We start from the raw sequence: 27803 nt of genomic DNA, 5'->3' as shown, positions 1-27803 counted from the left end.
CTACAACATTTTTTCTGCAATTAAAGTATATCTAAATAAGGGGGAATATAATATGTACTGTGTTTATTGGTTGAAAGACTCAATATTGTTAATGTGGCAGCTTTCCCCAAATTGACCTATAGATTCAATGAAGTCATTGTCAAAATTTCAGAAAGGATTTTTGTAGAAGAATATTTATAAAATTGGCAAACAGATTGTAAAAATTAAGTGGAAATGCAGAATATCTAGAATAGTCAAAATAACTTTGAAAAAGAAGAATAAAGTTAGAGGACTTAAACTACCTGATTTCAAAACTTACCATAGAGCTGCAGTAGTAAAAACAGCATGGTATCTTCCATGCGGATAGACAACCAGATCCATGGAACAGAATATCCAGAAATAGATATGTACCAGTAAGGGGTCATTCACTAAAGTAATTCAATAGGAAAAGCTCTTTGTAACAAATAGGGCTGCAACAGTGAAAATCCGTGTGAGGTAAAATGGACCTCTACTTTTACCCTACAGCACACACACAAATGAACTTAAAATGGGTCATAGACCAAAGTGTGAAGAAAGCAGGAAGTCTTTGTCTCTTTGGCTAGGTAAAGATTTAGTAATAGGATGTAGAAAGTGTGAAGTATCAAAGAAAAAAATGATAAATTGGACTTAATAAAAATTAAAGTTTTGGTTTTCAAAAGACGACACCTGTTAAGAAAGTGAAAAGCCGCCCTGGCCAGTGTGGATCAGTTGAGCTTCACCCGTGAACAGAAACAGGATCTCTAGTCAGGGTGCATACAGGAGGCAACTGGTTGATGTTTTACTCTCTCCCCCTTGCCCTTCCTCTCTCTCTCTCTCAAATCAGTTTTTTTAAAAAGAGAAAAGTCAAGCCAGGTACTAGGAGATAATATGTATACAATATATGTTTGATACAGGATTTTTATCTAGAAAAACTCAATCATAAGAGAGCAACCCCATTTAAATATGTGCAAAAGATTTGGATAGATATTTTACTGAAGAAGGTACATGAATGGCAGATAAGCACAGGAAGAGTTTCAACATGTCATTTGGGAAATGCAAATTAAAGCCAATAATAAGATACTACTTTACACTCACTCTAATGGATATGATTAAAAAGACTATAATCCATATGTTTGTTGGCAAGAATGTGGAAACACCAGAATCCTCACACATTGCTGGTAGGAATATAATATGATGTAGCCATGTTGGAAAACAGTTTTGCAATTTCTTTAAAAGTTCAACATATATTTAAGCAATTCCATTCCTAGATATGCTGTAATAAAAGATAACAGAATATGCCCAGAAAAAGAATGTTCATAGCAGCTTTATTTGCGACTAGAGGCCCGGTGCACGAAATTCATGCACAGGTAGGGTCCCTAGGCCTGGCCGGCGATCAGGGCTGATCTGGCTGCAGGCTGGGGCCTTCCTTTGTTTTGTGTCGCCCCCTGGTGGTTCAGCACACATCATAGCGAGGGATCGAACTCCTGGTCTCCTGAACTCCCAGGGGGACACTTTGCGTATTAGCCTTTTATATATATAGATAGATTGCTCAGCAATGAAAAGGAGTGGACTATTGATATATATATCAATATGTTGAGATTTACAACAACATGGGTAAATCTCAAAATAATTATGTTGCATGAAAAACTCAGACTTCCCACCCCATCCCCACCTCCTGCCTTTCCAGGGACCATACTGTCTGGTTCCATTTAGGTGAGATTCTAGAAAATGCCAACTAATATATGGTGAGAGAGAGCACATCAGTGGTTGATAGCTTAGGAGAGGAGGAAGAAGAGGATTCCAAGGAGGGCACATGAAACACGGGATGATATATATATTCATTTTCTTGGTTATGCATGATAGTTTCATGGGTATATATACATGTCTAATTGTATATTTTAAATATGTGCAATTTACTGTAAAACAATTACACCTTAATGAAGTTATTTTAAAGATTGTTCCCATTCAAAAACCAGCAAACAAAAAAGTTCACAGCAGCATTATTCACAATAGATAAAAACTAGAAGCAATCCAACTTCATCAACTGGTGAATGAATAAAACACACAATGGAATAATATTCAGCCACGGAAAAGATGAAGTCCTAATTCATCCTACTCATACATATGACAACATGGATGAACCTCAAAAACATTATACCATATGAGAGAAGCAGAAACAAAAGACTGTATATTGCATGATACTGTTTTATATGAAATTTTAGAAAAGGCAAAACCAAAGATCAGGTCAGTGGTCCCTGGGGCCAGAGGTGGGAGCAGAGATTGGCTGTAAATAGGTACAAGGAAACTGTTGGAGTGGTAGAAGTGTTCTTGGTCATAGTTGTGCAGTTGTGTAAATTTACTAAAAGTCACCTAAATAGTTGACTTTCATGGCATATAAATTATATTTCAATAAAGCTGTTAAAAATGGACGGCCACTAAAAAATTTAAATTATCTTTAACATAACATAACTTGCTGAACATATTGCTTTGGAATACTTTGATGAGACCTGTTGAATTAATGTTCTCTGGATTTTTTAAAAGTTGAATTTATTGGGGTGACATTGGTTAATAAAATTATGTAGGTTTCAAGTGTACAATTCTATAATATATCATCTGTATATTGTATGGTGTGATCACCACCCTAAGTCACATCTCCTTCTGTCACCATATATTTGACCCCCTTTACCCTTCACTACCTTCCCTCCACCCTGCTTCCCTCTGGCAACCACCATACTGTTGTCTCTATCTATGAGATTTTTGTCTGTCTTGTTTGCTCATTTGTTGCTTTCAGGTTTATGCTCCTACTAATAGTAAAATGGGAATATTTATTAGTCATCTTTCCCAGAATTTTGTATCTCCCTTGCACATGCATATTGGTTTAGAATGATGGTTTTATGTTTAATAGCTATTAACACTCCCTTCTGGAAGAAATGGTAGTTTCTTATATTAATATTCTGTCCGTGTAAAGTAGTTCAGATGTGTAGTGGTAGGTTGCCTTCACCTTTCAGTTCTTCAGGGAGGAAATTGAGGAGAGCTTAACAGCTTTGTATCTTTTAGGGACAAAAAAGACACATCCTTCTAGGCCTGGGGGGTCCACTCACCTGTCCCAACCCCATATATGTGAAGGCATCAGGGAATCTGGGCATAGAGTGCAACCAAGAGAAAGTAACCCTTCTGGGGCACTTTCCAACTGGCGCCGGCTGTGTTCCACACTCGACCAGGAGTCAGGCTCTCTGGGGTTAGTGACTTCGTGCCTTTGCTCCGGCGTGTCCTCATATATAAAATAGGAGATTGAATTTAACTTCCTTAGGTAAAAACAAGTATCTTCAGGTCGAAAATTAACAGTACTGAATTTTAATGGAAAAAAAAATTAACCACCTAGAACATTTTGCTCACAATTCTACCCAAGTTCATGCAAATACATACACAAATTTATTTCAGAAACCAATTTCTTGACTGAAATTCATCAAGCCATTTTTCCCAAATAAGGTACCAGCTATTTAACCAAATTCTACTTTTTCTTCTTTCCCCTTTTCCCAGTGCAAATTTTTTATTCAACAAAGACTTATGGAACAATCATATATATCAGTCATTCTGCAAAGAAGACATACATACCTGCAAGAATAAATGAAGTATGGGCTATGACATAAGCATGACATATGCTTGGGGATAAATGAAGGCGACAATTTACTATTTTGGAAATTCTAATTATTTCTGCCTTGTCTTTTTGAAAGAAGTACTTCAGTAACAAGTGATCCATGGTGCACAAAATAATAACCTGTTTTTTTGGTACTTTTTGAGAATATTGAAAAATAATTTGGACAATAACTCCTCTTTCTTATGGAAAGTTTTGCCCACTATTCACTTTCCTGTTTTGTTTTTAATGATCATGAATATGTAAACCAAAATCACTACCTAAACTGTTGCTTTGAAACTACATCAAAACAATAGGAGTTAAAAAATAGGTTCTACCTACTGCTTCAGACTTATCCTTTAGTCCAGCCGTTTGAAATGAATAAAACTAAAAAAAAAAAAAAAAGACCGTACCCTTTTATGTAATGATGTTTACTTTGAATTTATATTAGTTCACACAGACACTCCATCCATGCTTTTGTTCCGGCCCTCCGGTCCAGTTTAAGAACCCATTGTGGCCCTCGAGTCAAAAAGTTTGCCCACCCCTGCTTTCGTCACTAAAGGATAGTTAGATACGGGGTCTGATCCTGCTTTAAATGTATTCTTGGTTGAGCTACCCTGAGGGAGTAAGTTGCTGAAGACAAGGAAGTACCTACCCACTCCAGTGCTGTGAAACTCAGAAATAACTTCTTGGGCTTGTGTGCCAGCAACGGCAGTTTCCTTTTGTGCCACAAGAGGGAGTGCCTACGTTGTCGCTAATCTGAATTGAGGTCTGAATTTCCTTCTAAAATGCGCCTGAAAAGTTAGGATCCAGTGGGTTGCTGGGAAAATGTGAAAGAAAAAGGTTGTTGTTGTTTTTTTGACTGTGTCAAGGAAAAGAGGCACTTGAAACATAAAGGGATGAAAAGGAAGAGCTTGTGACTGAAATTCCTTTAAGATAGGAAAGCTTTTGCTGAACATAGATCACTGCAGATTTTATTCCAGGTAAAACAACCTTGTTTTTGGCCTGTATTTGAGAACTTTGATTTTTTAATTTTGTTTTTCCCCTTCTTTACAACTGTCTGTAAATCTTTTATAGAACACAAAATTTAATGGTTTTTTAATTCTCACCTAAGGATATGTTTATTGGTTTTAGAAAGAGAGAAAGAGAGAGAGAAACATCAACATCAATTGGTTGTCTCCCATATGTGCCTGACTAGGGTTCAAGCCCACAACCCGAAACCTAGGTATGTCCCCTGACAGGGAATCGAACCCACAACCTTTGGTGTACAGGATGGCACTCCAGACAACTGAGCCACCTGGCCAGGGACAAAGTTTAGTTCCTTAGTACTAGTCCTGAATGATTAATATTGGTTAAAGAAAAATTGGATTGTTTGTGCTCTTGATGCCTGGGATCTGTACAAAACCTTTTTACCTTAAATTAGTAAGTTAGGAAATCTTTGAGTTTTTTCTTCCTGGCCCCTCCCTACACTTTTTTCCCCTTTGTTTCAGCTTCTGAATTCTTTTATCTGATGTTTTATTGTCATGCACTACGCAGAAGGTTGGGTGAGAACATGGAAAGACATTGTTTCTGTCAAGTAGGGACATGGAATAATTTTAATATACTTTGAAATTTGAGATGATGATCAGAGCTAAACAGAGTGAAGTTGGCACTAGTGGAATTATTCTAATTTAGGGAAATAGTTTTAAGTCAGCTATGTGAATGATTCATGTCAATGTGTTGTTTTATTTAAATTATCTAGGACATCTTTTTATTTTGCTAGCATTTGTATACAAAAATCATGAGCACATTGTGTTTTACCTAATTAAAATTATTCTTTAGCATATTTTTGTGTTGGAAAACGTTGGAATTTAGAAAGAACAATCCTAGGCATCCTTGTTTACTCTGAATCCTACTTTCAGAAATTTTCTCTGAGGCGTGTTCCTGGTTCACAATCAGATTGCCTTAATTCAAATTATGGCGCCACTATGTTTGAAACTTGACAAAAGCGAAGTTATCCATGTAATCTTACTCTTGTTCCTTTAAAATCTGGTAATTTCTTAAGCAGGAGAAAGTGAACTAGAATTGCTATAGAAATGACACAGGATTTTATCTATGTAGTAGCCAATTTAAAATGATCATTGCTGGTACGCTGTAAGGAGTTACCAGCCTGTAAATACTTTTGAGATCACAACATTAAAAAAAGGAAGAATATAAAAGAGAAAGGAACTCCGTAGCTCTATTTTCTTTTTTTGCTTCTACCACGAAATTTGTTCTTATTTCAAAATGTGATGACATCATGATAATCTGTTGTCCATATGAATGCCTCCCATCCTGCTTATTGTGATAAAAAGAAGGTAGAGAGTAGATGATATAGGGGCAAGTTGTTCCTTTCTTTAAAGTTCCTTTTTAAAATTATGGATTACTCCAGGCATATGAAGAAAGCATAAGGAAGATTATGGAATTAAGATGTTATGTGGTTATTAAAACATTATGTGTATTCTTCCACCAGCCTGTCCCTTTCCTACTGTACAGAGGTAACTATCCTGTGTTTGGTGTCTTTACACTTTTACTAAGTACATACAGATGTATTCCTAAACATAAACAGAACGGCAATACATTTTTTTTTTTACCTTCTTAAATTTCTAAGTGTACAGTACATTATTGTTAAGTCTAAGCACAGTGTTGTACAGCAGATCTAGAACTCTTTCATCTTGCATGACTGAAACTATACACTCATTCCCCCTGACAGCGATCATTCCACTTTGAGCTTCTATGGGTTTGACTATTGTAGCTACCTCATGTAAATGGAAATCATGCAATATTTGTTCTTCTGTGATAGGCTGGCTTATTTCACTTAGCATAATGTCCTCAAGGTCCATTCGGGTTGTCAAATATAACAGGATTTCCTTCTTTTTAAAGGCTGATTAATATTCATTGTATTCATGTGCCACATTTTCTTTATCCGTTCATTCATGGATAGACATCTAGGTTGTTTCCACGTCTTGGCTAATACGAATAATGCTGCAATGAACATGGGGTGCAAATATCTCTGAGACCCTGCTTTCAATTCTTTTGGATTGAATATACCCAAAAGTAGAATTGCTGGATTATAATAGTTCTATTTTTAATATTTTAAGGAACACCCATATTGTTTCCACTAGTAGCTGTACCATTTTACCTTTCCTCCAACAATGCATAAGGATTCTGATTTCTTCACAACCTTGCCAACACTTGTTATTTGTTTACTCATTTATTTTGAATAATAGCCATTCTAACAGGTGAAACGATATCTCATTGTGGTTTTGATTTGCATTTCCCTGATGATTCTGAGCATCTTTTTATATACTTTTGGCCATATGTATATTTTGGTCTATTCAAGTCCTTTGCCCATTTTTAAATCATTTTGTTTACTTACTATTGAATTGAATTGTAGGGGTCTTTATGTATTATTGTTGTTAACATGGCCATAATTATATAGTCATATGTAGTTTGCATATATTTTCTCCCATTCTGTGGATTTTCTTTTCAGTCTGTGTTGACTGTTTCCTTTGCCATGCAAAAGTTTTTTAGTTGTATGTAGTCCCTCTTGTTTAGTTTAGTGTTTTTTTTTTAATGTCTCAGAATTTTTTTTAAATTTATTGTCTCAAGTTTTACATATGTCTCCTTTTTCCCTGCTACACCTCCTTCCCCCCGGCCATTCCCACCCCGGGCAAGCCCCCACCGCCCCAGTGTCTGTGTCCATTGGTTATGCTAATATGCACGCATACAAGTCCTTTGGTTGATCTCTAACCGCCCCCTCCCCTGCCATTTGTTTCTGGATCTATTCTTGTTCATCAAATTACGTTGATCATTATATCCCACATATGAGTGAGATCATGTGATATTTATCTTCCTCCGACTGGCTTATTTCACTTAGCATAATGCTCTCCAGGTCCATCCATGCTGTTGTAAATGGTAAAAATTCCTTCTTTTTTATAGTGGAGTAGTATTCCATTGTGTAGATGTACCACCGTTTTTTAATCCACTCATCTGATGATGGGCACTTAGGCTGTTTCCAAATCTTAGCTATCGTAAATTGTGCTGCTATGAACATAGGGGTGCATATATCCTTTCCAATTGGTGTTTCAAGCTATATTACCAAGCCACGGTTCTCAAAACTGCCTGGTACTGGCTCAAGAACAGACATATAGACCAGTAGAACAGAACAGAGAACCCGGAAATTGAGCCAAGCCATTATGCTCAATTAATATTTGACAAAGGAGGCAAGAGCATACAATGGAGTCAAGACAGTCTCTTCAATAAATGGTGTTGGGAAATTTGGTAAGATACATGCAAAAAAAATGAAACTAGATCACCAACTTACACCATACACAAAAACAAACTCAAAATGGCTAAAGGACTTAAATGTAAAATGGGAAACCATAAAAATCCTACAAGACTTTATAGGCAGCAAAATAGCAGACATATGTTGTAGCAATATCTTTACGGACACAGCTCCTAGGGTAATGGAGACTAAGGAGAAAATAAACAAATGGGACTACATCAAAATATCAACAAAACAACAAGAATGCCCACTGCATAGGAGAACATATTTGCCAATGATATTTCAAATAAGGGTTTAAATCTCCAAAATTTACAGAGAACTCATACAACTTAACAAAAGGAAAATAAATGATCCAATCAAAAAATGGGCAAAGGACCTAAATAGACACTTTTCGAAAGAGGACATGCAGAAGGCCGAGAGACACATGAAAACATGCTCAAAGTCACTAATCATCCGAGAGATGCAAATCAAAATGACAATGAGGTACCATCTCACACCAGTCAGAATGGCTATTGTCAACAAATCAACAAACGACAAGTGCTGGAGAGGATGTGGAGAAAAAGGAACCCTCCTGCACTGCTGATGAGAATGCAGACTGGGGCAGCCACTGTGGATGGCAGTATGGAGTTTCCTCCAAAAATAGTTTTTGTTGCAAGATCAATCCCCATAAAACTTTCCCGTTATGTTTTCTGCTAGGAGTCTTATACTAGTTTCAAGTCTTAACGTTTAAATCTTGGACCCATTTTGGGTTGACGGTTGTGTATGTTATACAAGAAGAGTCCAATTTCATTCTTACGCATGTATGTGAATATCCAGTTTTTCTTATTGAAGTTGGATGTCCGTTCCCCTTTGTGTATTCTTGGTGCCCTTATTCAAGATGAGTTGACTGCATAGGCGTGGGTTTATTTCTGGGCTCTCTGTTCTTTCCGTTGGTCTCCATGTCTCCCCTCTGCCTGTACCGATTTCAGAAGAGTAGCTTTAATACTACTTGGAGTATTTGCGGGAATTCACCAGCGAAGTCATTGGCTCTGGGCTTTTCTTTGTTGGGAAGTTTTACTGATTCATCCTACTTATTAGTTGTAGATTTGTTCTCATTTTCTATTTCTTCGTGATTCTGTCTTGGTTAGTTGTATGTTTGTAGGAATTTATTTCTTCTAGGTTACCCAATTTGTTGGTATGTATCTATTTATTATCTTTTTTTTTTTATTTCTGCGGCATTAGTTATTATATCTGCTCTTTCATTTCTGACTTTATTGAGTCCTCTCTTTTTACGTAGTCATTGTCAAAGTTTGTCAATTTTGTTGATCTTTTCAAGAAAACAACTTAGTTTTGTTGATTTTTTCCTGTTGTCTTCCTACTCTACTTCATTTATTTCTCCTCTGATGTTTATTATTTCCTTCCTTTTGCTAACTTCAGGCTTAGTTTATTCTTCCTTTTCTAGTTCATTGCATAAAGTTAGCTTGTTTATTTGGGGTCTTTCTTTTTTTTTATTGTAGGTATTTACTACTATAAACTTCTCTCTCAGTATTGCTTTGTTGCATACCATAAACTTTGGTATGTTGTGTTTGTTTTCGTTTCTCCAAAACTATTTTCTGATTTCCCTTTTGATTTCATCTGTGACCTATTGGTAGTTCAAGAGTGTGTTGTTTATTTCCCAAATGTTGTGAATTTTCCAGTTTTTCTTCTGCTACTCATTTCCAGTTTCATTCCATTGTGGTTGGAAAAGATACTTGGTATGCTTTTAATCTTCTTAAATTTGTGCAGTATATGTTTTCAAACAAGATATAAATCACATTTGTTGAAAGTTTATAAGTTCTGGAACTTTTGAGTAAAATAAGACAAATGCCAAGATTCCTTTTTTTTAAATTAAAATTCAAGGCAATTAAACAGAAATATACTACACGTGTATTCTATGAAGACAATGTTTTCTTTGTCGAGCAGCACTTCATAGTCAACATGGCTAGCATGGTACCTGACTGAGCAGATTCTTGAAAATAGTCATTATCTGTACCCCTACTTTTTCTCTGATTTACCTTTTTTATGGTAAAAAAAAAAAAGTACACAAAGCTTGTCGGGTATGAAGGAAAGTCTGCATGGCTCTTTCACGTCTGGGTGGATTCTGGCAGTGGTATTTGCTAAGTGAAGAATGAAGGCTGGCTTGTCATGTGCTTTCACAGAACACCCAGGGCTCCAGGCCAAACCATTTAGCCTTTGTCTTTTTTCTTGCATAAGACTGCCTATTTTTCACTTCAAATGGAAGTGTTAGGCACTTCAGAGATGTTTGTTTTGTCACATGCATGCCATCTGTGGTCTCTTGGCATCTTCCGACAGGTTCCCAAATGGACCAGAGTGTCTGTTGGTCAGCGTCCAGAACGGCCAGGATCCTAGCCTGTGTGTGTGGGGTAACCAGTGCTGCAGCACACACTTAAAAGTCCCCTACGTGGTGCCGTGGGCTCAGTTTTTAAAAGTTTAAATAAACCCTTTATTTAAAATAATTTTTGAATTGAAGAAAAGTTGCCAAGGTGGTAGAGGATTCTCATATGTTCCTCACCCAGTTACTCCAACCGCTGACTCTTACATTGTTATATTTGTCAAAATTAAGGAACAAACATTGGTACATTGCTATGAACTAAAATCTAGACTTCACGCAGGTTTCACTGATTTTTTCCCTAATGTCCTTTTTCTGTTCCAGGATCTACCTGGCATATCACATTACATTTTGTCATCGTGTCGCCTTAATTTCCTCTGGCCTGTGACAGTTTCTCAGACTTGCTTTGTTTTTGATGACCTTGCTGGTGTTGAGCAATGCTGGTAGAATGCCCCTCAGTTTGGAGTTTTCTTACGTTTTTCTGATTATTAGGTTGGGGTTTTTGAGAGGAAGGTCACCGAGGTGAAGTGACATTCTCATCCCACTGTGTGAAGGGAACTTGAGATCGACATGACTTACCTCTGATGATGTGACCTTGGTCACCTGGCCAAGGGAGTGTTTGCCAGGTTCCTCCACCGTCACTGTATCCCTACCCCCTTTCCCTACTCTACTCTTTGGAAGTAAGTCACTGAGCACAGTGTAGACTCAATTTAAGACTTTTTTTGAAAGTATATTTTAAAAATTGATTTCCGAGAGGAAGGGAGAGAGAGATAGAAACATCAATGATGAGATAGAGTAATTGATAGGCTGCCTCCTGCATGCCCCACACTGGGGCGGGGTGGGTGTCTAGCCCACAACCTGGTCCTGGGCCTTGGCTGGGAATCAAACTGTGACCTCCTGGTGCTCAACCACTGAGCCACGCCCATCAGGCATCAATTTAAGAATTTCGTTCATTGTTCGTTCTATCTGTATCCTGTTGTATTTGAACCATGGCTATAATTTATTTCTGTACTCTGTATAAATTTTGTATTTAAAGCCTTAGGAATTGATAAAAATTGCCTAGGGCCCAAGAAGGATTTGACATAGTTAGCTGTGTTGAATCTTTCCTCCAGTCCTTATATATTTGGTTTATTGGCTTTACTTTAGAATCTCCACACCCTGCACACTGCATCCTTGTGCCTCTGGCTCACTCTGTCCTGCTCAGGTGGCTGCAGCTGGTGCATTATTCTTCTAGCATAAGGAAGCCTCATCTTTCTTTACTGTTGGGGAAGGAAGTTTAGCATAAGAACATTCTATCCATACTGAAGCTTATCTAATCAATATACCAAAATAGGTTTATTCTAATGAATTTCATGGAAGTTTTTCTCTGTATGAAATGACCTTAAAGATTTATGAGTTTTTTAATGCTTTCTGACACATATCCTGACATCATAGCAGGTGGTTTGGCCCTCCACACACCTCTGCTACCTATAAAGTAGCTGAACCTTAGAAGTTCAGATTACAGATTGCTCATTGTTTTTGTATTTTTAATGAGGTGACATTCTCAATGAATTTTATTATTTTTGGCTGATTACTCTTTTGTGCTAACTCAAATGACATGATTTGCATTTTCACTTCTAGTCCATTGCTAAATAAGAAAGAAAGAATAAATTACTGTTTTAGCATATAATAAGAATGTTCTTGAAATTATAAATATAGCTAGAGGTCTGGTGCACGGATTTGTGCACTGGTGGGGTACCTCGGCCTGGCCTATAGGGATCGGGCTGAAACCGGCTCTCTGACATCCCCCGATGAGTCCTGGATTGCGAGAGGGTGGTTTGCGGGTGACACACCCTGAAATCGGGCTCCCTCTTCTCTGGTTCTGGGTGAGTCACCTGAGAACCGCTGCTGCCAAGTCACCATAGCTCAGCAGCTCCTGCGTTGAGCGTCTGCCCCCTGGTGGTCATTGCGCGTCATAGCTACCGGCCAGTCGGCCGGTCATGTAGGCTTTTAAATATATAGATGTTGAATCATCATCTTATGTGCTCTAAGGTAACTTACTGTTTCAAAAAAAAAAACCTAATAAAGTTTATGATGCCAAAAATGACCAATTTTGCAAAGCCACATTTGCAGACATTTAATTTCATCCGTAGTTGCCAACATTTCATTAAGGTGGACCAGTTAAGGTATATTTCCAAAACGTTAGAACATCATGTTCCTTCTCATTATTGTGAACTTATTTAAGAAATTATTTTGCATGAGACAGAGTATTTTGTCTTTGTCAGTGTTAGAATCCAGTACTGGGGGAAAAGTCCCCCCCCCCCCCCCAAAAGAAAAATACATTCAGAGGGCTCATTTCATGGTTTCTTGGTATGACGACTCAAAAACAGAATAGTGCTTTTAATCAGCCACAGGGGAAATCCTTCCCCTGGCCCCTCATTTCTGCTTTCAGTCACTCAACAGATTCTTAAACTCATCTTGGGGATTCCCACATGTGCTAAAAGAAGCCGCCTGTAAAGTTTTCATATATGTGAAGAAAGTCGCGTGGTGTTAGTGCTGCACACGTCCAATAACCCCGTTGTAAGGGCCGTCCAGTGTCCTGTTAGTTTTGACATTACTCATTCTTTTTTCTAAGTGTGCACGTGCGAGATTGGGAGAGGCCGAGCATGGTGAAACGAAGTATAAAAAATCTATTTGTTCTCAGGTAGGTTAAAGGCCTGTGAAGCATCAGCCCTCTGGCTGTTTCCTGGCTCTTTTTTCTGCAGCGAGCAAAGAAAACGACGGGGCTTCTGAGGCAGGAGGCCTGTACCTGCCCTTTCTGCATCGGGGTGCCCTCCCGGGGAGCTGCAGGCCCCGTGCCGCACGCGCGGAGTCGGCATGTTTTCACTGCTGGGACCTGGCAGGGGTGCTTCCCCGCAGCCACTGTTCATTCGGTTTCTTGAAGTGATCTTTAACAAGGCGATAAAGGTTGAGCCGTGTTGGAGGAAATATCCTGGGGTGAAGAGCCATGGCCTGTCGTGTGGAAGTACCAGTAGAATCCTCGGAGAAAGTCCGTCAAAAACCATCTGTGTGGACCACCTGTGCCGGGCCTGGACCTTCCTGAGCTGCTGGGAGAGGATTCGTGGCTTCTGTGGGGACAAGGTTACATGGACACGCCTGTTGGCTCAGGCTCCCTGTCCCCCCAGGAACATGGGGGAACCCCAGCAGCAAACCCCTGCCACCCACTCACTGTACGGCCCTGCAAGCCCACTTGCAAAGTTTAGTACCAAATGGAAGTCTTCTTAAGTGACAGGAAGGCTGGTAACTGGTAGAGAGAAAGCAGAGTCCCTGGGTGTCTGCCTGGCCTCCTTGCAGCGTGATGCCGGGCGTCAGTGGGGGTGCTCCTTAGGACAGTGCAACAGAGATAGGACCGATGGCGGGAAAGGGCAGGAGCGAGGCTGTGTTTCCCTCCAGGCATCGAGAAGTCCTCCAACCCCCATCCACAGCCAACACACAAACAGAAGATAGTTTCTCTTGAATTTGCCTGGTTCTCGCAGGCCTTTACATCTAAAAAAGCACTTAATGTATCTTCATGAAAAAACTGATTTTTTATGTTCTTATGCCAAGAAGATTCAGCGATGTAAGGATGCTTTAAAATTGTTGTCCTGCTTTTATTTCCCCCCTTTGAATTTTGCTTCTTCTCTAAAATCCCCTGTATTTTTCCTCTGGTTGTAAAATTTCCAGAAATTTTACATTGAAACCACTGCCTGTTTGCCTGTCTGTGCTTTTCAGTGGACTCGAGCCAGTCCTCGCGTCCCTGCTCTGTGCTGGTTGCAGGAGCGCCCCATGGGCTGCCTCATGGATCCCAGTCCACCCTGTCCTGAGGGAGGCTGTCTGCAGAACCAGACTGCGTCTTAGGGATGGTTTCTGGGCTGCACAGGGATTATCTGTTCCAGTACTGTTTTTGTTTTTTTCCAGCTTTGTCTCTCTTTCTAACACTATGATCCAGAAATCACAATCTTAATATCAAGCTATCTTATCTGTTTAGTCCAAACTCAGAGCATCTAGAAGTGGGGTTGACTCCTACCCTAAGTTAACATTAATTCTTTAAACAAACATTTGTTACATGCACATTTCTTAAAAATGTGTTTTCATTGACGAGAGAGAGAAGGGAGAAAGAGAGAGAGAAACATTGATGTGAGAAAGGCATTGATTGGTTGCCTCCTGTACACACCTCAATCGCGGATGGAATTCACAACCTGGCTGGGAATCGAACCCACAACCTTTTGTTGTAGGGGACAGTGCTTCAGCCAACTGAGCCACCCAGCCAGGACTATTACGTGCTCACTTTGAGCCAGGTTCTGTGATGAGATGGGGGTACAGAGATAAAAAGGCCAGTGCCGTCTTCAGTAAGCTTCCAGTCTCCTGAGATACAGGGCGTGCAGTGGGGGTGCCGCTCGCATCTCGAAGCAGCTGGGAGGGCCTGCAGCCCTGACACTCAAGGCCAATCGTTCCAGAGGAACTGACAGGACCAACTTGAGGTTACGGTTTGTTAAAGAAAATTTCTCTAACAGTTTAGTTATGAATATGTGTCAACGTTTTAGTACAGTTTTTGCAGTGCAAGGAAGAGGCCCCTGGTGGATCACTCTGGGTAGGGACATATTATAGGAGAAAAGAATGATGAAATCATCATTAAAAGTCTTTAGACTCTAACTTAGAGTTGACAGCCAGCTGGGTGGATGGTAATGAGTTCTCCGGAACAAGTCTTAATCTTCTTAAAGTTCATTAGAAAACTGCCTTAGAAAAAAACAACACACATTTCATCTGGGATGCTGTCGATTTCTTCCCACTAGGGTAGCATGAATTAGAGAGCAGGCAACTGGCTTCTCTGCTCCAGACCAGGATCCGGCCAGTTTTCCTCTTACAGGTTCAAGATCACAGTGGAGTGCAGTGAAGTTTCCGGGGGTCCATGGCGGGAGGTCTTCGTAACCTCAGCCGAGAGAGTTTGGAGATTTTATCCTGAGGGCACTGGGACCCGCCGAGGCGGGGTTTTAAAGCTCATCCCTCAGCATGGGTCGTGCACTAGCGGCAGTGAGGTTGGAGCCGCAGGGAAAGAGGGTGGCAGAGTAGTGTCCTTGTCCCCAGAAAAGGGATGCGGGCTCTGAGTGCAGCCTGTCTCTTCCTCTGCCTCCTGTCTTCCCTCCCCCTCCCTGGTGGGAGCTGGAGTGGAGTGTTATAATTTAGATGACGACTATTCTTACCACAGTAAAAGAGAGATTAAGTTCTTAAGAGGATGATGAAAAGAAGGTAGAGGAAGCAGCCACACTGAGAGAGCTCAGAGAAAGGAGTCAGGGCCCTTGGTGGGGGGAGAGGGAGGCGGGCTCTGCCTCCGCCCTGGGCCCAGGTGCCCCGCCCCCTCCATCTCCAGCTGGTTCCATCTGCGTCCTGAGGTCCCAGAGGCAGTTTCAGAAAGCAGGTGCTGCAGGGTCCCTTCCTGTCGGCTCAGAACCTGCTCCAAGCCACCTTCTCCCCATTTTGTTCCTCTAAGCAGGCCCAGGACCAGCCCAGGTTCGAAGGAGTGGAGCAACAGATTTCACCTTGTGATGGGAGGGGACAGTCCCTGTCTCATTGCAAAGGAGTGTGGACAAAGGGAGGCATTTAAAAAACACACAAGCAGTTTAAGAACCGTGGAATCACCTGACCCCAGCTTTGGCCTTGAGGCTGTTGTCCGTCATTCCTGCTCTAATTTACTGCTAATTACGTACGATTCTGCCCTTCTTCAGAAATCTGCCCGGCTGAATCCACTGCAGCCTTGGTCAGTGCATGAGCGGTGGTTAAAACAGACCCTTCCGGGGGGCCCTTGCCCCAGGTTGCACACCTGTTGGCATGTGGTGACCTGTGCTGCTTTCCCTGTCCCGGTTACGGGTTCGGGGGCAGAGGTGTAACCAGGTTGCAAGAAACGTGAGGAAGCCTGACCTCAGGGTGGGTCTGCAGAGGCTGGGGAGGTACGTCCTTCAGTTTGCCTTCCGTGTCCCTGGGGTCTCAGCGTTCCGACGTCTCCTCTGTCCTCCTTTATTGTAACGTTTAGTCACTGTCACGTCAACATACTGCCCTAAAAGCAACACTCCACCATGATCTGACATAGATTATACGGGCATATTGGAGAATATGCATTTCTCTCCTGCGCTCAGTGTGAATAGATCATTGTCTTCAACTTTTATTCCAGTTAGAAACCTACATTCCAAATGAATAATTACTCTCGTTTTGCTTTTCTAATATCGTGTAGGTTGCAAAAATATCTGCCTCTAAGAACTCAGGAGGACTTGCTTGTGGGAGCAAAGGTAGTGAGTCATATCTGCAGGCTGGGAAATGAGAGTTCATTTGAGCCTCCTCATCCAGTCAGGAGGTTTCCTAGGCAACCATTTATGCAGTATTAAAAGATGAGGAACTGAGAGGTATGTACGTGGATGTTTTAATCCTCAGATGCAATCCCCCTTGTCAGATTGAGATCTCAGTGTTCTTTTTTCATTTAAAATAAGTAAATAAAAAGCTTAACACTTAATTGTAGAAAAACGCTATTAATTACGGCGTGTGTGTTGTGCTTTATCCTTACCTTCTGAATACTCTTTCTCTGATGGGAATGTTCCTGTACATTAATGCTGGTTCATTTGGGAAAGCAGGAAAGAAATTCCTGCTCCAAGTGATTTCGTTTGGCTGCGAAGTTATTTGGAAAAGCAGATCATCTTTTTGGGAGCCTGCATGAGTTTGTCCTCATCAGTGGACATTCCAGGATGTGGAGAAGTTTATTAACCGTTCGTTTGTTCTCTCAGTGCTCAAGTTTATACTTACCTGCCCCAGTGCTTTAGTCATTTTCTTCCATCTTAGATGGCTGACATTGCCTTGTAGGCTGGCCGGCCATGAGTTTGCTGAAGGTTTTCGTCGAACTCTTCCCTCCCGTCCTTTTTATATGGGCTTCTGCTTGGATGTCAGCAAGGACATGACATCCATTTCTATCCTGTGAAACACTAACACTCCCAGACTTTGTGTAACATGGACTTGCCTGAAATTCTACTTTAATGAGGAAGGTGGCTTTTTTTTCATGCACCAGGGAAAGAGGAGAGTCCTACTAGTTCTCTGACAGAATCGTTGTCAGTGGTGCTAGAAATAATCTGAAAGAACCGGAATATTAAAATATTAGCAGTGCTACTGTTACAGAGAGTTACCTAACGACCCTAGGTCAGGTGATGGGAAGAAATGTGAAACACAAGATGAAATATGGAAAACAGCCAGCTCCCTGCCCTGAGCCCCTGGGGGCTTTAGGAGCATTTGGGGCTTGTAGCCCCAATTATTGGAATTTTCTTTTGAGCGCCCCCATTGACCCCTTCTACCGCCAACAACTTTGAGACTCTCCTGCGGACATGTGGCAGACTAAGTGGGTGACTTTGCCTTTCAGTTTTGTCCCCCTCCGCGCGCCCGCCCTCCCCCGCCACTCGCTGATCTGAGGAAGAAATGATGGGAGCAAATCCTGTTCTGGAGCCAAGGCTCTGGATGCTGTTTTCTGTAGAAAAGTGAAAAGTGTTTGATTCTTAGACTTGATGTATGTAAGTGCACTTAATTCTAAAGGAGGCCATTTTGACACCGACAGTTTAGTGATATTGATGGTGCAGTTCTACCCTTAATTCTAACTTGTTTCATTTAATTACATATTTGAAATGCCAGGCTATAATTTATGAACGGTCATAAGTTATTTTTAAACAAGGTGGATTATAAACAGGGTAATACTTTGGTTTTATCATTTTATTTTTGCTAATCCTCAATCCAGGATATCCACCGCCCCCCCCCCCACATTGATATTTAGAGAGAGTGGAAGAGAGGGGGGAGAGGGAGAGAGAGAGAGAAAAAAACAACAACAACATCGATATGAGAGAGGGACATTGATTGGTTGCCTCCTGCACAGGTCCCCATCAGGGCAGGGATCCATCCTGCAACCCAGGTACATTTCCTTGACCCAGAATTGAACCTGAGACCCTTTGTGAGGGCCAATGCTCTAACCACTGAGATCAGTGGCCAGGGTGACATCATTTTTAATACCTACACTTTTGTGAGATAAAAAATGATTTGTTAATGGACTTGTGATGTGCTCATTCACTGAGTTTCTCCCATTTGCCAGTCACTGTACGAGGCATTGGGGATACAGAGATTAAGATCTTGTCTGTTTTAAAGATGCTGACAAGTCCAAAAGGAGAGACAGTCAAATAAATATTGTCATGAGAATAGAAAAAACATGTGTAATACTTACCATACATGCCAGGCACTGTTCTAAGTGCCTTCTAGACATTAATTTTAACTTGTGAATGGATACAAAAGCCCTGTAGGTTGCTACTATTATTTTCTCTATTTTCCATATGAATAACTTTAGGCCCAGGGAAGCTAAGTGCTTGTCTAAGGTCATAAAGCTTGTTTGGTTGACAAGCAAATGTATTAAGTGCATTAACAGCTGTTCAGGGAGTACTCCGGCAGAATAGGGAGCATCCATCTGGGAAAATGGGGACTAGAAGGGTGGCTATCAATGCCGTTTTCCCAAAGGAGACAATACCTGAGCGAGTCTATTCAGAAGAGTAGAAGAGCCATAAAGTACTTATTTAGCAACACAAAATGCTGCGTCGTAAGGGGATTCATTGGTTGAATCGGTGACAAAATACTGGGCGACGGGGAGAGTAAAAAATATACCAGATCCCTGAGTTTTTAATATAAAAGACAAGGAAAATAGATTCCCATTTAAAGTCAAACCTTTGGTTCCAGTTGGTGTAAAGTATGATAGAAACTTGGCACTTAAAGATTCTAACAGAAATGATTAAGTTACTTATAATCTGGAAGCATGTGGGTAAACCGTGACCCATTTGAAAGGTATTAAGGTGAGTTTCCCAATCACTGAAGATTTTATCTTTGGAAACCTGTCGCAATCTATAGAAATAATCTACTAGTATTTATTTTGTTTAAATGGAGGGGAAAGATTTATTTACATCATTCAGATTAAAAATTGGCAGGAACCTATCAGGTAGGTTAGCTTTATCATTACAGAGAAACAAAATTACTCAGAAGTTAGAATTGGTGGTGCCCAACTTCCACAACCCTGTAACAAGGAAGGTGCTCTTTCCAGCATCAGCCATGCCCATAACCATCCTTTGCCCCTGCCGGCTTTCTCATTACTCCCACTGCCCACTGACACCTGTTCTCCACCTGACCCACTTCATTGGATGAGCCACTTATTTCCCTGACTGCGTGAGTTTTGGGCTTCTCATCACCTATGACCTTCTCCGTAGCTCCCCACTCCCTAGACATTGTCTACTCACGGCTCAGATCAGTCAGGCAGAAATTGCCTGTTAGATCTCACCCACCTGTCCCTCCTCCTCATCCCTCAGAGTTATACCCCACCTCTCCTTTGATTTCACCAAGACTGCTTGGTCTGCTGACTCCTTTGCGCTGTACCTACCCATCAGTTCTTTCCTGTCTTCATATCCCTCCAACTTAGACTCCATGGGCCAGATTTTAAATCACTCTTTTGCCAAAATCGTACACATCCTGACCAGATTGTTTCTTTTCTTGCACCTGGGCTGCTGAGCAGAGTTGGAGAAAATCATACAACTGAGCAAGCTGGTACCTGTTTGCATAAGTACGGGGATTGCCAGCACTGGGCAGTCGTTGCACCATGTTACTTGGATTGCTGTCATTCCGATTGTTCATAGTGACCGTTGCTAAGCTAATTCACTCCTCAAATGTATGATGCTCTCCTCCCCCTTACTCTTGTCAGATGGATTCCTGCAGCAGGGCTCCATCCCACCTGCCACTGAGCCTCCTCTGTCCCCTGGCAACCACCCGATGACCTCCTGGTTTTTCTTCCTTCGCACTGCCTGAGTCATCTTTGCTGGTTTCACCTCTGTCAAACTGACTTTCGTCAAAAGGCAAGTACTGATGTCTGTTTTCTCTTTAAGTGCAGTGAAACGTTTTTTTGCTTCTGTCCTTTACCCGCTGCTGGAGGAAAGCTGGGATTTATTACAGGGTGCCAGGGCCCCCGGCTCTCCCGTGCTGTGCGCGAGCGTGCACGGGCCTCCCTCTGCATCTTAGCTGGATGCTATGCCAACCCGTGCCCAGCAACCATGTTCCTTGCTGCTGAGTCGTTTTGCACTCTGCAGAAATAGTCCCTAGAGGGAAAGGTTTGATTGGCATCTTTCAGATTAGAAGTGGGCAGGAATTTCCCAGATAGATCAGTTTTATTATTACTGTGTTCTAAAGTGGTGCCTTTGCGGATTCTGGGTTCCCTCCTGCCAAGTCAGCCTCAGATGTGCTCAGTTCCCTGCCTCCGTGTTCTCACTCTGCGATGCTGGTGGCGGCTTGCTGCCCACTGTCCTGTTGTCCTTGTAAATGCCGCCCCCCCCCCCCCCCCCCCGACCTGCTGCCGTGCGAGGCTCTATATTCCTTTCAGGTTTTTTCCATCTTCTCTCCTTTTGCCACATCTCTTTGGTTGGCTTTCACATAAAAAGATGGATATTTAGTAGACATTATTCACTGACTTATTAACTCTTCTGATCCAGAGCTGGACACTTGGGGATGCCGATTGTGAGAATGACACTCTTCTGGTGAGCATAAGAAACATCAAATGGTTATAGTAATTCCAACACATTATCATACGTACTATTCAAGTCCATACCGAGCATTTCATATATGTAATTTTATATAATCTTTTAAAAACCCTGTAAGATTGTTGATTGTATCCAATACAACAGAGGAGGAAACGGAGGCTCTGAGATGGGAAGGCATTTGCTCGGTCTCTTAAACAGCAGGCACACAGTGGGACCACAGTTACCGTGTGGGCTGCAGAGCTCATGCGCTTCACTGCGGTGAACAGTTTTTCTGCTCCCCCACGTCTTTCAGAGGGCGGGCCACAAATAACAGAATTCAAGACATAGAATGGACTGTCACATGGACTATTAGCCTCAGTGAGGCGTTGGAGAATTAACTCGGTAATAGTTACGTGATGGGGTGTTTTTATTCCTCCATTGGTGTCAGTGTGATTGCTGGAAGGCGGTATCTTTCTTCTGCCTGAAAATTATGCTGCCTTTATTCAGTTTATAGTGCGTTTGTTTGCACCGTGAGTCTCCTGTGTGACATATTCTCACCAAGTGACTGTATTTGCCCCTCTGTTACCTTCTTAAGAGCCAACTTCAAGTTTACACCTTAAAATACTTCACCGTGGGTTTCACATTTTAAGTGCCTTGTATCTGAAAGAGGACGATGGGAACTACTTTCTAGATCACTGGGAATAGTAGTTTAACTTTAATGGCCCGGTTAGGTTATACCTGTCACCGTTAGCTGGGACCCGCACCTCCGCTTTCCCCCGAGGAACAGGCGCTGCTCAGGCCCGCTGGCCTGGCCCTGCCTTGTGGCCCGGCTTCCGTTCTGTTTGGAGAGCTCAGTTTCCCGTGCTCTGCTCATAAGGGTTCCTACCCTCTCCCACTTCGGCTCCTTTTGTTTTTATTGTTTTATTCTAGACAGAAAATTCACAGATTATTTTGAGAGACTATTTTGAGAACTATTTATTTATTCAGTAAATATTTATTAAGCTTTCCTCCCAGCCAGGCACCATTCTGCCGGCTGAGGATAGGGCAGGGCACAACACCGCCTCTCTGCCATGTCGAGCATTTGTTCGGAGCGGGAGGCACCCAGTCAACGTGACCCGGTGCCAGATGATAGGAAACGCTGTGAAGAAAAGTGCAGCCGAGGAAAGGGATAGGGAGAGATGGGAAGGGAAGGGCTTGTGGCTGTTTCGGCTAAGTCATCAGGGCTTTCTGAGCAGGTGAACTTGTGCTGCCAGGACAGAAATACCGTAGGCTGGGAGGCCTAACAACAGACATTTGTTTCTCACAGTCCTGGAGGCTGGAGGTTGGGCGGGTCCTTGGTGAGCGCCTCTTCCAGGTCTCAGGTGGCTGCCCTCTTGTGTCCATCTGTCTCCTGTCTCTTCATAAGGGCACTAATCCCAGTAACGAGGGCTCCATGCTCATGACCTAATCGCCCCCAGAGGCTCCACCTCCAAATTCATCACCTTGGGTGTTTGTGCTTTCATATATAATCCTGGGAGAACACAACATGCAGTCCGCAGCACCGAGTGCAGTGCAGAGATTCCCGGCACAGGGAATTGCAACTCGGAGGCCCTGAGCTGAGCCTGCGCTTGGCACGTCCGAGGAACAGCTCTGTGGCCCCCGCGTTGTTGCCGGAGCAGATGGGCAATGGAGGAGAGAGCATTTGGAAGTGAAGTTGGAGGAGGAGTTCAGAGTCCCTGTAAGGCCCTAAACTGGTGGCCAGTTTAGATTTGATTCCCCGGGCATGGGGAGCCTTTCTGAGCAGGGGAAAGTTGTGTCAGGAGTTTTAATTTTAGATAGACACTTTGGATGCTGGGGGAGGGGGCCGAGGTGGAAGCGTGGTGTGGTCTAGCTGAGGGGAGGGGTTGGTGGCTGAGACCTGGTTGGTTGGTAGCAGTAGGGGTTGGAAGAGGTGGTTAGATTGGGACTTTGACAGTGGAGTTGGTACAGTTTGCTAATAGATCATTTGTGGAGTATGAAAGAAAGAAGAGCCAAGCATAATTCCGTGATTTTTAGACTGAGCAACCAGGTGAAGGAAGGTGCCATTTCCTGAGATGGGGGAAGAGCAGGATGAGTGGCGTCAGTAGGGGAAGATGTTCGTAGGTGTTTCATGAAATGGATTTTATAGTCAAACTAGTGATCCAGTGCACGGATTCGTGCACATTGAACGGAAATTAATTAGAAGGTGGCCTGAGGGGCGGACTGGGTGAGATGGGCTGGACACCCCCTGGAGCCAAACTCCCGTGGTCCCTCCCCACCCTCTGGCAGGTGGGGTCCCTTAGCCTGGCCTGCGGAGATCCGGCAGAAACCGGCTCTCTGACATCCCCCCGGGGTCCCAGAGTGCGAGAGGGCACTCTGCAAAGTTGCTGTCGTACAGGGTGTGGAACGCAAATGCAAGTGTGCAGTAAACCAGATTCTGGGCTGACAATGCCCCAGCAACAACATAACCCACGGCCGAAGGTGGAATCATGAGGGCTCCCTCCTCTCTGGTTTTGGGGTATGTCACCCAAGAACCACTGCTGCCAAGTCACTGCATCTAGGCAGCTCTTGTGTTGAGTGTCTGTCCCCTAGTGGTCAGTGAATGTCATAGAGACTGGTTGGATGGTCAGACACTTAGCATATTTAGCCTTTTATATAGAGAGATCATATATATATAGATATGTTTTGGAGACATGGTTCTAGAGCAGGGGTGGGCAAACTTTTTGACTCAAGGGCCACAGTGGGTTCTTAAACTGGACCGGAGGGCCGGAACAAAAAGCATGGATGGAGTGTTTGTGTGAACTAATATAAATTCAAAGTAAACATCATTACATAAAAGGGTACGGTCTTTTTTTTTAGTTTTATTCATTTCAAACGGGCCCGATCTGGCCCGAGGGCCGTAGTTTGCCCACGGCTGTTCTAGAGCATGATCTGGACTGCTGGAGTAGACGTGACCGGATATGGGGAGAGGGTTAAAGAAAACCATTTTCCTTCATCCCTCTGTTTTTATCATCTATAAAGAAAACTCTGCATCCAGTAAGTAGTCACTTTCAGTTTCGCCCTTCTCCCAACCTGGCAAGCACCTTAACCTTTTTATGGGGTACAAGAAAGCAGCTTTGATTGTGGGTGAATTTTCACCTTAAGAGGTAAAAATACTATCAGTATTCCCATCAAGGGCTCCTGTATGATGGTGTAATACATTAGCAATGTCAGCTAATTAATTTAGTCCAACCAGTTGTCAGTTTAGTCAAACAATTGGTCTATCATTTCACTTGATCGGACTGGTTGTTCAAATAGAGTCAACCACAGTGGCTGGGTGAAGCCAGAGCCATCAAGGGTGCATTCAGTTTCCTGAGGAATTTTCTCGCCGCTGTGGACAAGGAACGTGGCAGTTCCCCACAGTGCTGAAGGCCAGTAGAATGTCCAGAGAGAGCTCCTTAGGGACTAGGGTAGGAAACCGCAGAACAAGATGACAAAATATTGACAGAGAACAACTGAAGAGCAACAGGTTTTACGGTGTCAGTCAGCACGGGCAAAGATGACTTTGTTAGGGAAAGGGAGCTCGGTGGGTTGAGAACAGGAAGATGGGGTGAGGGTGCCGGGCCATTGTACTGTGTTTGAGTATTAGAATGTTGCCCCCCCACCTTTTTCAAAAATATTTTTGGGGGACTTTTTAAAAATAGATGTTTATTGATTTTAGGGAGAGGGATAGAGAGATAGAAACATTGATGAGAGAGAGACATCATTGATCAGCTGCCTCCTGCACGCCTCCCACTTGGGATCAAGCCCACAACCCGGGTATGGCTCTGATTGGAAATCAAACCGTGACCTCCTGGTTCATGGGCCAATGCTCAATCATTTGGCCACACCGGCTGGGCTTGGTCTTTTTTTTTTTTTAGGCAAAATTCATATAACATAAAATTAGCCATTTTCAAGGGAACAATTCAATGGCATTTAATACGTTAACCATGTGCAACTACACCTCTGTCTAGTTCCAAACATTTTTATCACCCGAACAGAAAACTCCGCATCTATTAAGCAGTCACTCCCTATTCCCCCTCCTCCTGGCCCTGGCAAGCACCTTAACCTTTTTATGGGGTACAAGAAAGCAACTTTGATTGTGAGTGAATGTGCAGGCTGCCTAGCACCAAGGAGGCCTGTTTTGGGGATGCTAGCTTACAGGCACTGTGGAGCCTTTGGGAGATAATCAGGTTTAGATGAGGTCGTGAGGGTGGGGTACTCATGATGGGATTAGTTCCTTGTAAGAAGAGAAAGAGGGATGGAACTCGCCCCCCTCCCCCATATAAGGACCCATGGAGAAGACAGCTGTCTGCAAGCCAGGAAGGGAGCCCTCACCAGAATTGGACATGCTGGCACCTTGATCTTGGGTGTACAGCTCCAGAACTGTAAGAAATGCATTTCTGTTGTTTAAGTCACCTATGTCTATGGTAATTTGTTAAAGCAGTCTGGTTGACTATAACAGCTTTTTAAAAAAATATTTTTTTTATTGATTTCAGAGAGGAAGGGAGAGGGAGAGAGAGACAGAAACATCAATGATGAGAGAGAATCATTGATCGGCTGCCTCCTGCACACCCTCTACTGGGAACTGAGCCTGCCATCTGGGCATGTGCCCTTAACTGGAATCAAACCCGGGACCCTTCAGTCTGTAGGCCGACGCTCTATCCACTGAGCCAAACCATCCAGGGCACAACTTTCCTTCTTATTTATTTGTTTTATGAGTGATCCATGCCCATTATACAAAACTAAATGATGAAATCGAAGCAATATAGTGGTGCATACAATTTAAGTAAAAATTTATCTTCTTCCCTCTAATTGTAATCCCTCTGAGGTAGCTGTTTTAACAATTTGAGATTTGTTCTTCTAGACCTGTCCCATCTAATAAGGTAGCCATTTGCTGCTTCTGGTGATTTAACTTTAAACTAATTGAAATTACACTGGAATACGTATTCAGTGCCTCAGTCAGATGAGCCCTTTCAAGGTGCAGTAGCCGTGTGTGACTAGTTGCTATCCTGCTGGACAGTATAGACGCAGAGCATGTCCATCACTGCAGCACGTGCTGTTGCACAGCACTGTTTTAGATGAATCCTGTTCATATCCAAACATACATATGCATGTGCACACATGTATGCGCAGCTGCCATAATACTGTATATACTCTCCCAAAGTTTGTTTTTTCATCTAACAGAGTCACTGCTAATTTAGTGTGATCCACAGGCAACATCATGCCAGGAAATATTTTAAACAGAGTGCCTAATCAAACAGAGTTTTAGTAAATTAAAACTATTTTAATTTCAGATTGTAGAGGTAATGGCAACATATCTTTAATGCTTGTTCCAACTTTAAACACATTATTTTTGGAAATAGTCCACTCAGCCTTGGGTATGTTAAGAAAGAAGATTCAGAGATCTTGAGCTTAATTTACTATGCTTACCATACATATTCAGACACACATATTTTTATTGTTTTTGTATTTTATAACAGGGCTTTTAATTTTTTTTTTTATCTACCCATTATTCAGTAGACCAGCACTAGTAGTCACCAGCACATGTGGTTATTTAAATGATGATTAAGTTAAATTAAAAACTCAGTTCCTCAGTTGTACTGGCCAGTTTCAGGTGCTCATTAGCCACAGGTGGGGGGCGGGTGTGCTGTGGGGCAGCGTGGCTGTGAGCGTTGCCATTTGAAGAGGGTTCTCTCGCACAGCACTGCTCTGAGAGCTGTCTCCACACACATTCTCACTAAACGCAGGGCGCTTTCCACAGGTGAGGTGAGGGTGGGGGCTCAGCGGAGGAGCACGTGCCAGAATCCCTGGGAGTGGGTGGAGAGCTGCTCCTTCATGCCCTCCCCACTCCAGGTTCTGATCCTTCCCTTGGAAGATGCATGTCGTATGTTGAGGATTAATGTTCCACAGGAAGTTAATCACGGGAAAGAAAAATGGCTCCGGTAGCTTTTCAAGGATAGAATGTTACTTGAAGTGATAATTGGTGATGCGCACGTACCTGTCTATAACGGCAGATGTTACTGCTCAATGTGGAATAGGAAGTGTTCAGTAACTTAAGTTACAATGAGTGCTGACAAAAAATTAAAATGACAAAATAATAGAACATTGGAAATGCATCTTTTTGTGCAAAACAGGATGTTATTTATGTTAGTACATAATCTGCACGAATTTACGAGAAACAGTAGGAGTCGTTCTGTGTGGAAGGGAATAGTGTGAGAGGGAGATATGGGTAGAACAGAGAATGATTTTTTCACTGAACAGCCTTTTCTTTATGTACCTTGTAACTATGTGTTTGTATTACTTAGTAAAAAAAAAATCAATCAATAAAATAATGAAGGGAAAAATAAAACACATCCTTAAAATGTGTGCAGGATGCAGAATAGCTTGTTTAGAAGGTAAAGGTCCCTTGGGACAGAAATAATTATCCAGTTGAATAAGAGCCCAGGGCTGGCCGAGGTGTCATGTGACCACCAGATGACTCCTCAGCAGGCCACCTGGTACGCCAGGATGGAGGTAAGCACACCATTTCTTAGGGGCTTGTTATTTTGCAGCCATTAAAGCTATTTAAAACCGTTTTATACGTATAATACATTTAGAAGAAAAATATTCCTAGTACGTATTTTTTTTCTTTTTACTTTTTTTTTATTGGTTTTCGGATTCTTTTTTTTCCATGCAAACTTATCACAGCTCAGGAAATGCCGATTTAAACTCTAGGACAGGGGTGGGGAATGTCTGGCCCATGGGCCATATAAGGCCCACAGAATCATGTGGTCTGGCCCCGCCAAGGCATGAGGGGTGAGTTAATTATATGTATGAGCAAATGCTAGCAGGTTAATTTTTAAGTTGATCATTTTGTATGGCCTGCAAATGATGTTATAAATAGCCCTTGGCAGATAAAATGTT

The 27803-nt window shown here is 42.3% G+C and overlaps 1 long non-coding RNA gene across 7 annotated transcripts in view; it reads left to right on the top strand.

Annotated features, from left to right (window-relative positions):
* The window catches only part of LOC139016202 (uncharacterized), a 184522-nt gene that overhangs the window by 47105 nt on the left and 109614 nt on the right, over positions 1–27803 (top strand). For all 7 annotated transcript variants that reach the window (XR_011472649.1, XR_011472646.1, XR_011472648.1 and 4 more), the window contains exon 4: positions 20075–20225. This is a non-coding gene — a long non-coding RNA (uncharacterized lncRNA). The remainder of the gene's footprint in view (positions 1–20074; positions 20226–27803) is intronic.

This window comes from Myotis yumanensis, unplaced genomic scaffold (genome assembly GCF_028538775.1).
Source record: "Myotis yumanensis isolate MYYU_CA2020_CCGP unplaced genomic scaffold, mMyoYum1.0.hap1 SCAF_9, whole genome shotgun sequence".
Classification (NCBI taxonomy): Eukaryota; Metazoa; Chordata; class Mammalia; order Chiroptera; family Vespertilionidae; genus Myotis; species Myotis yumanensis.
The sequence above is the reverse complement of the archived record's forward strand: the minus strand, read 5'-3'. Positions and strand labels throughout refer to the sequence as shown.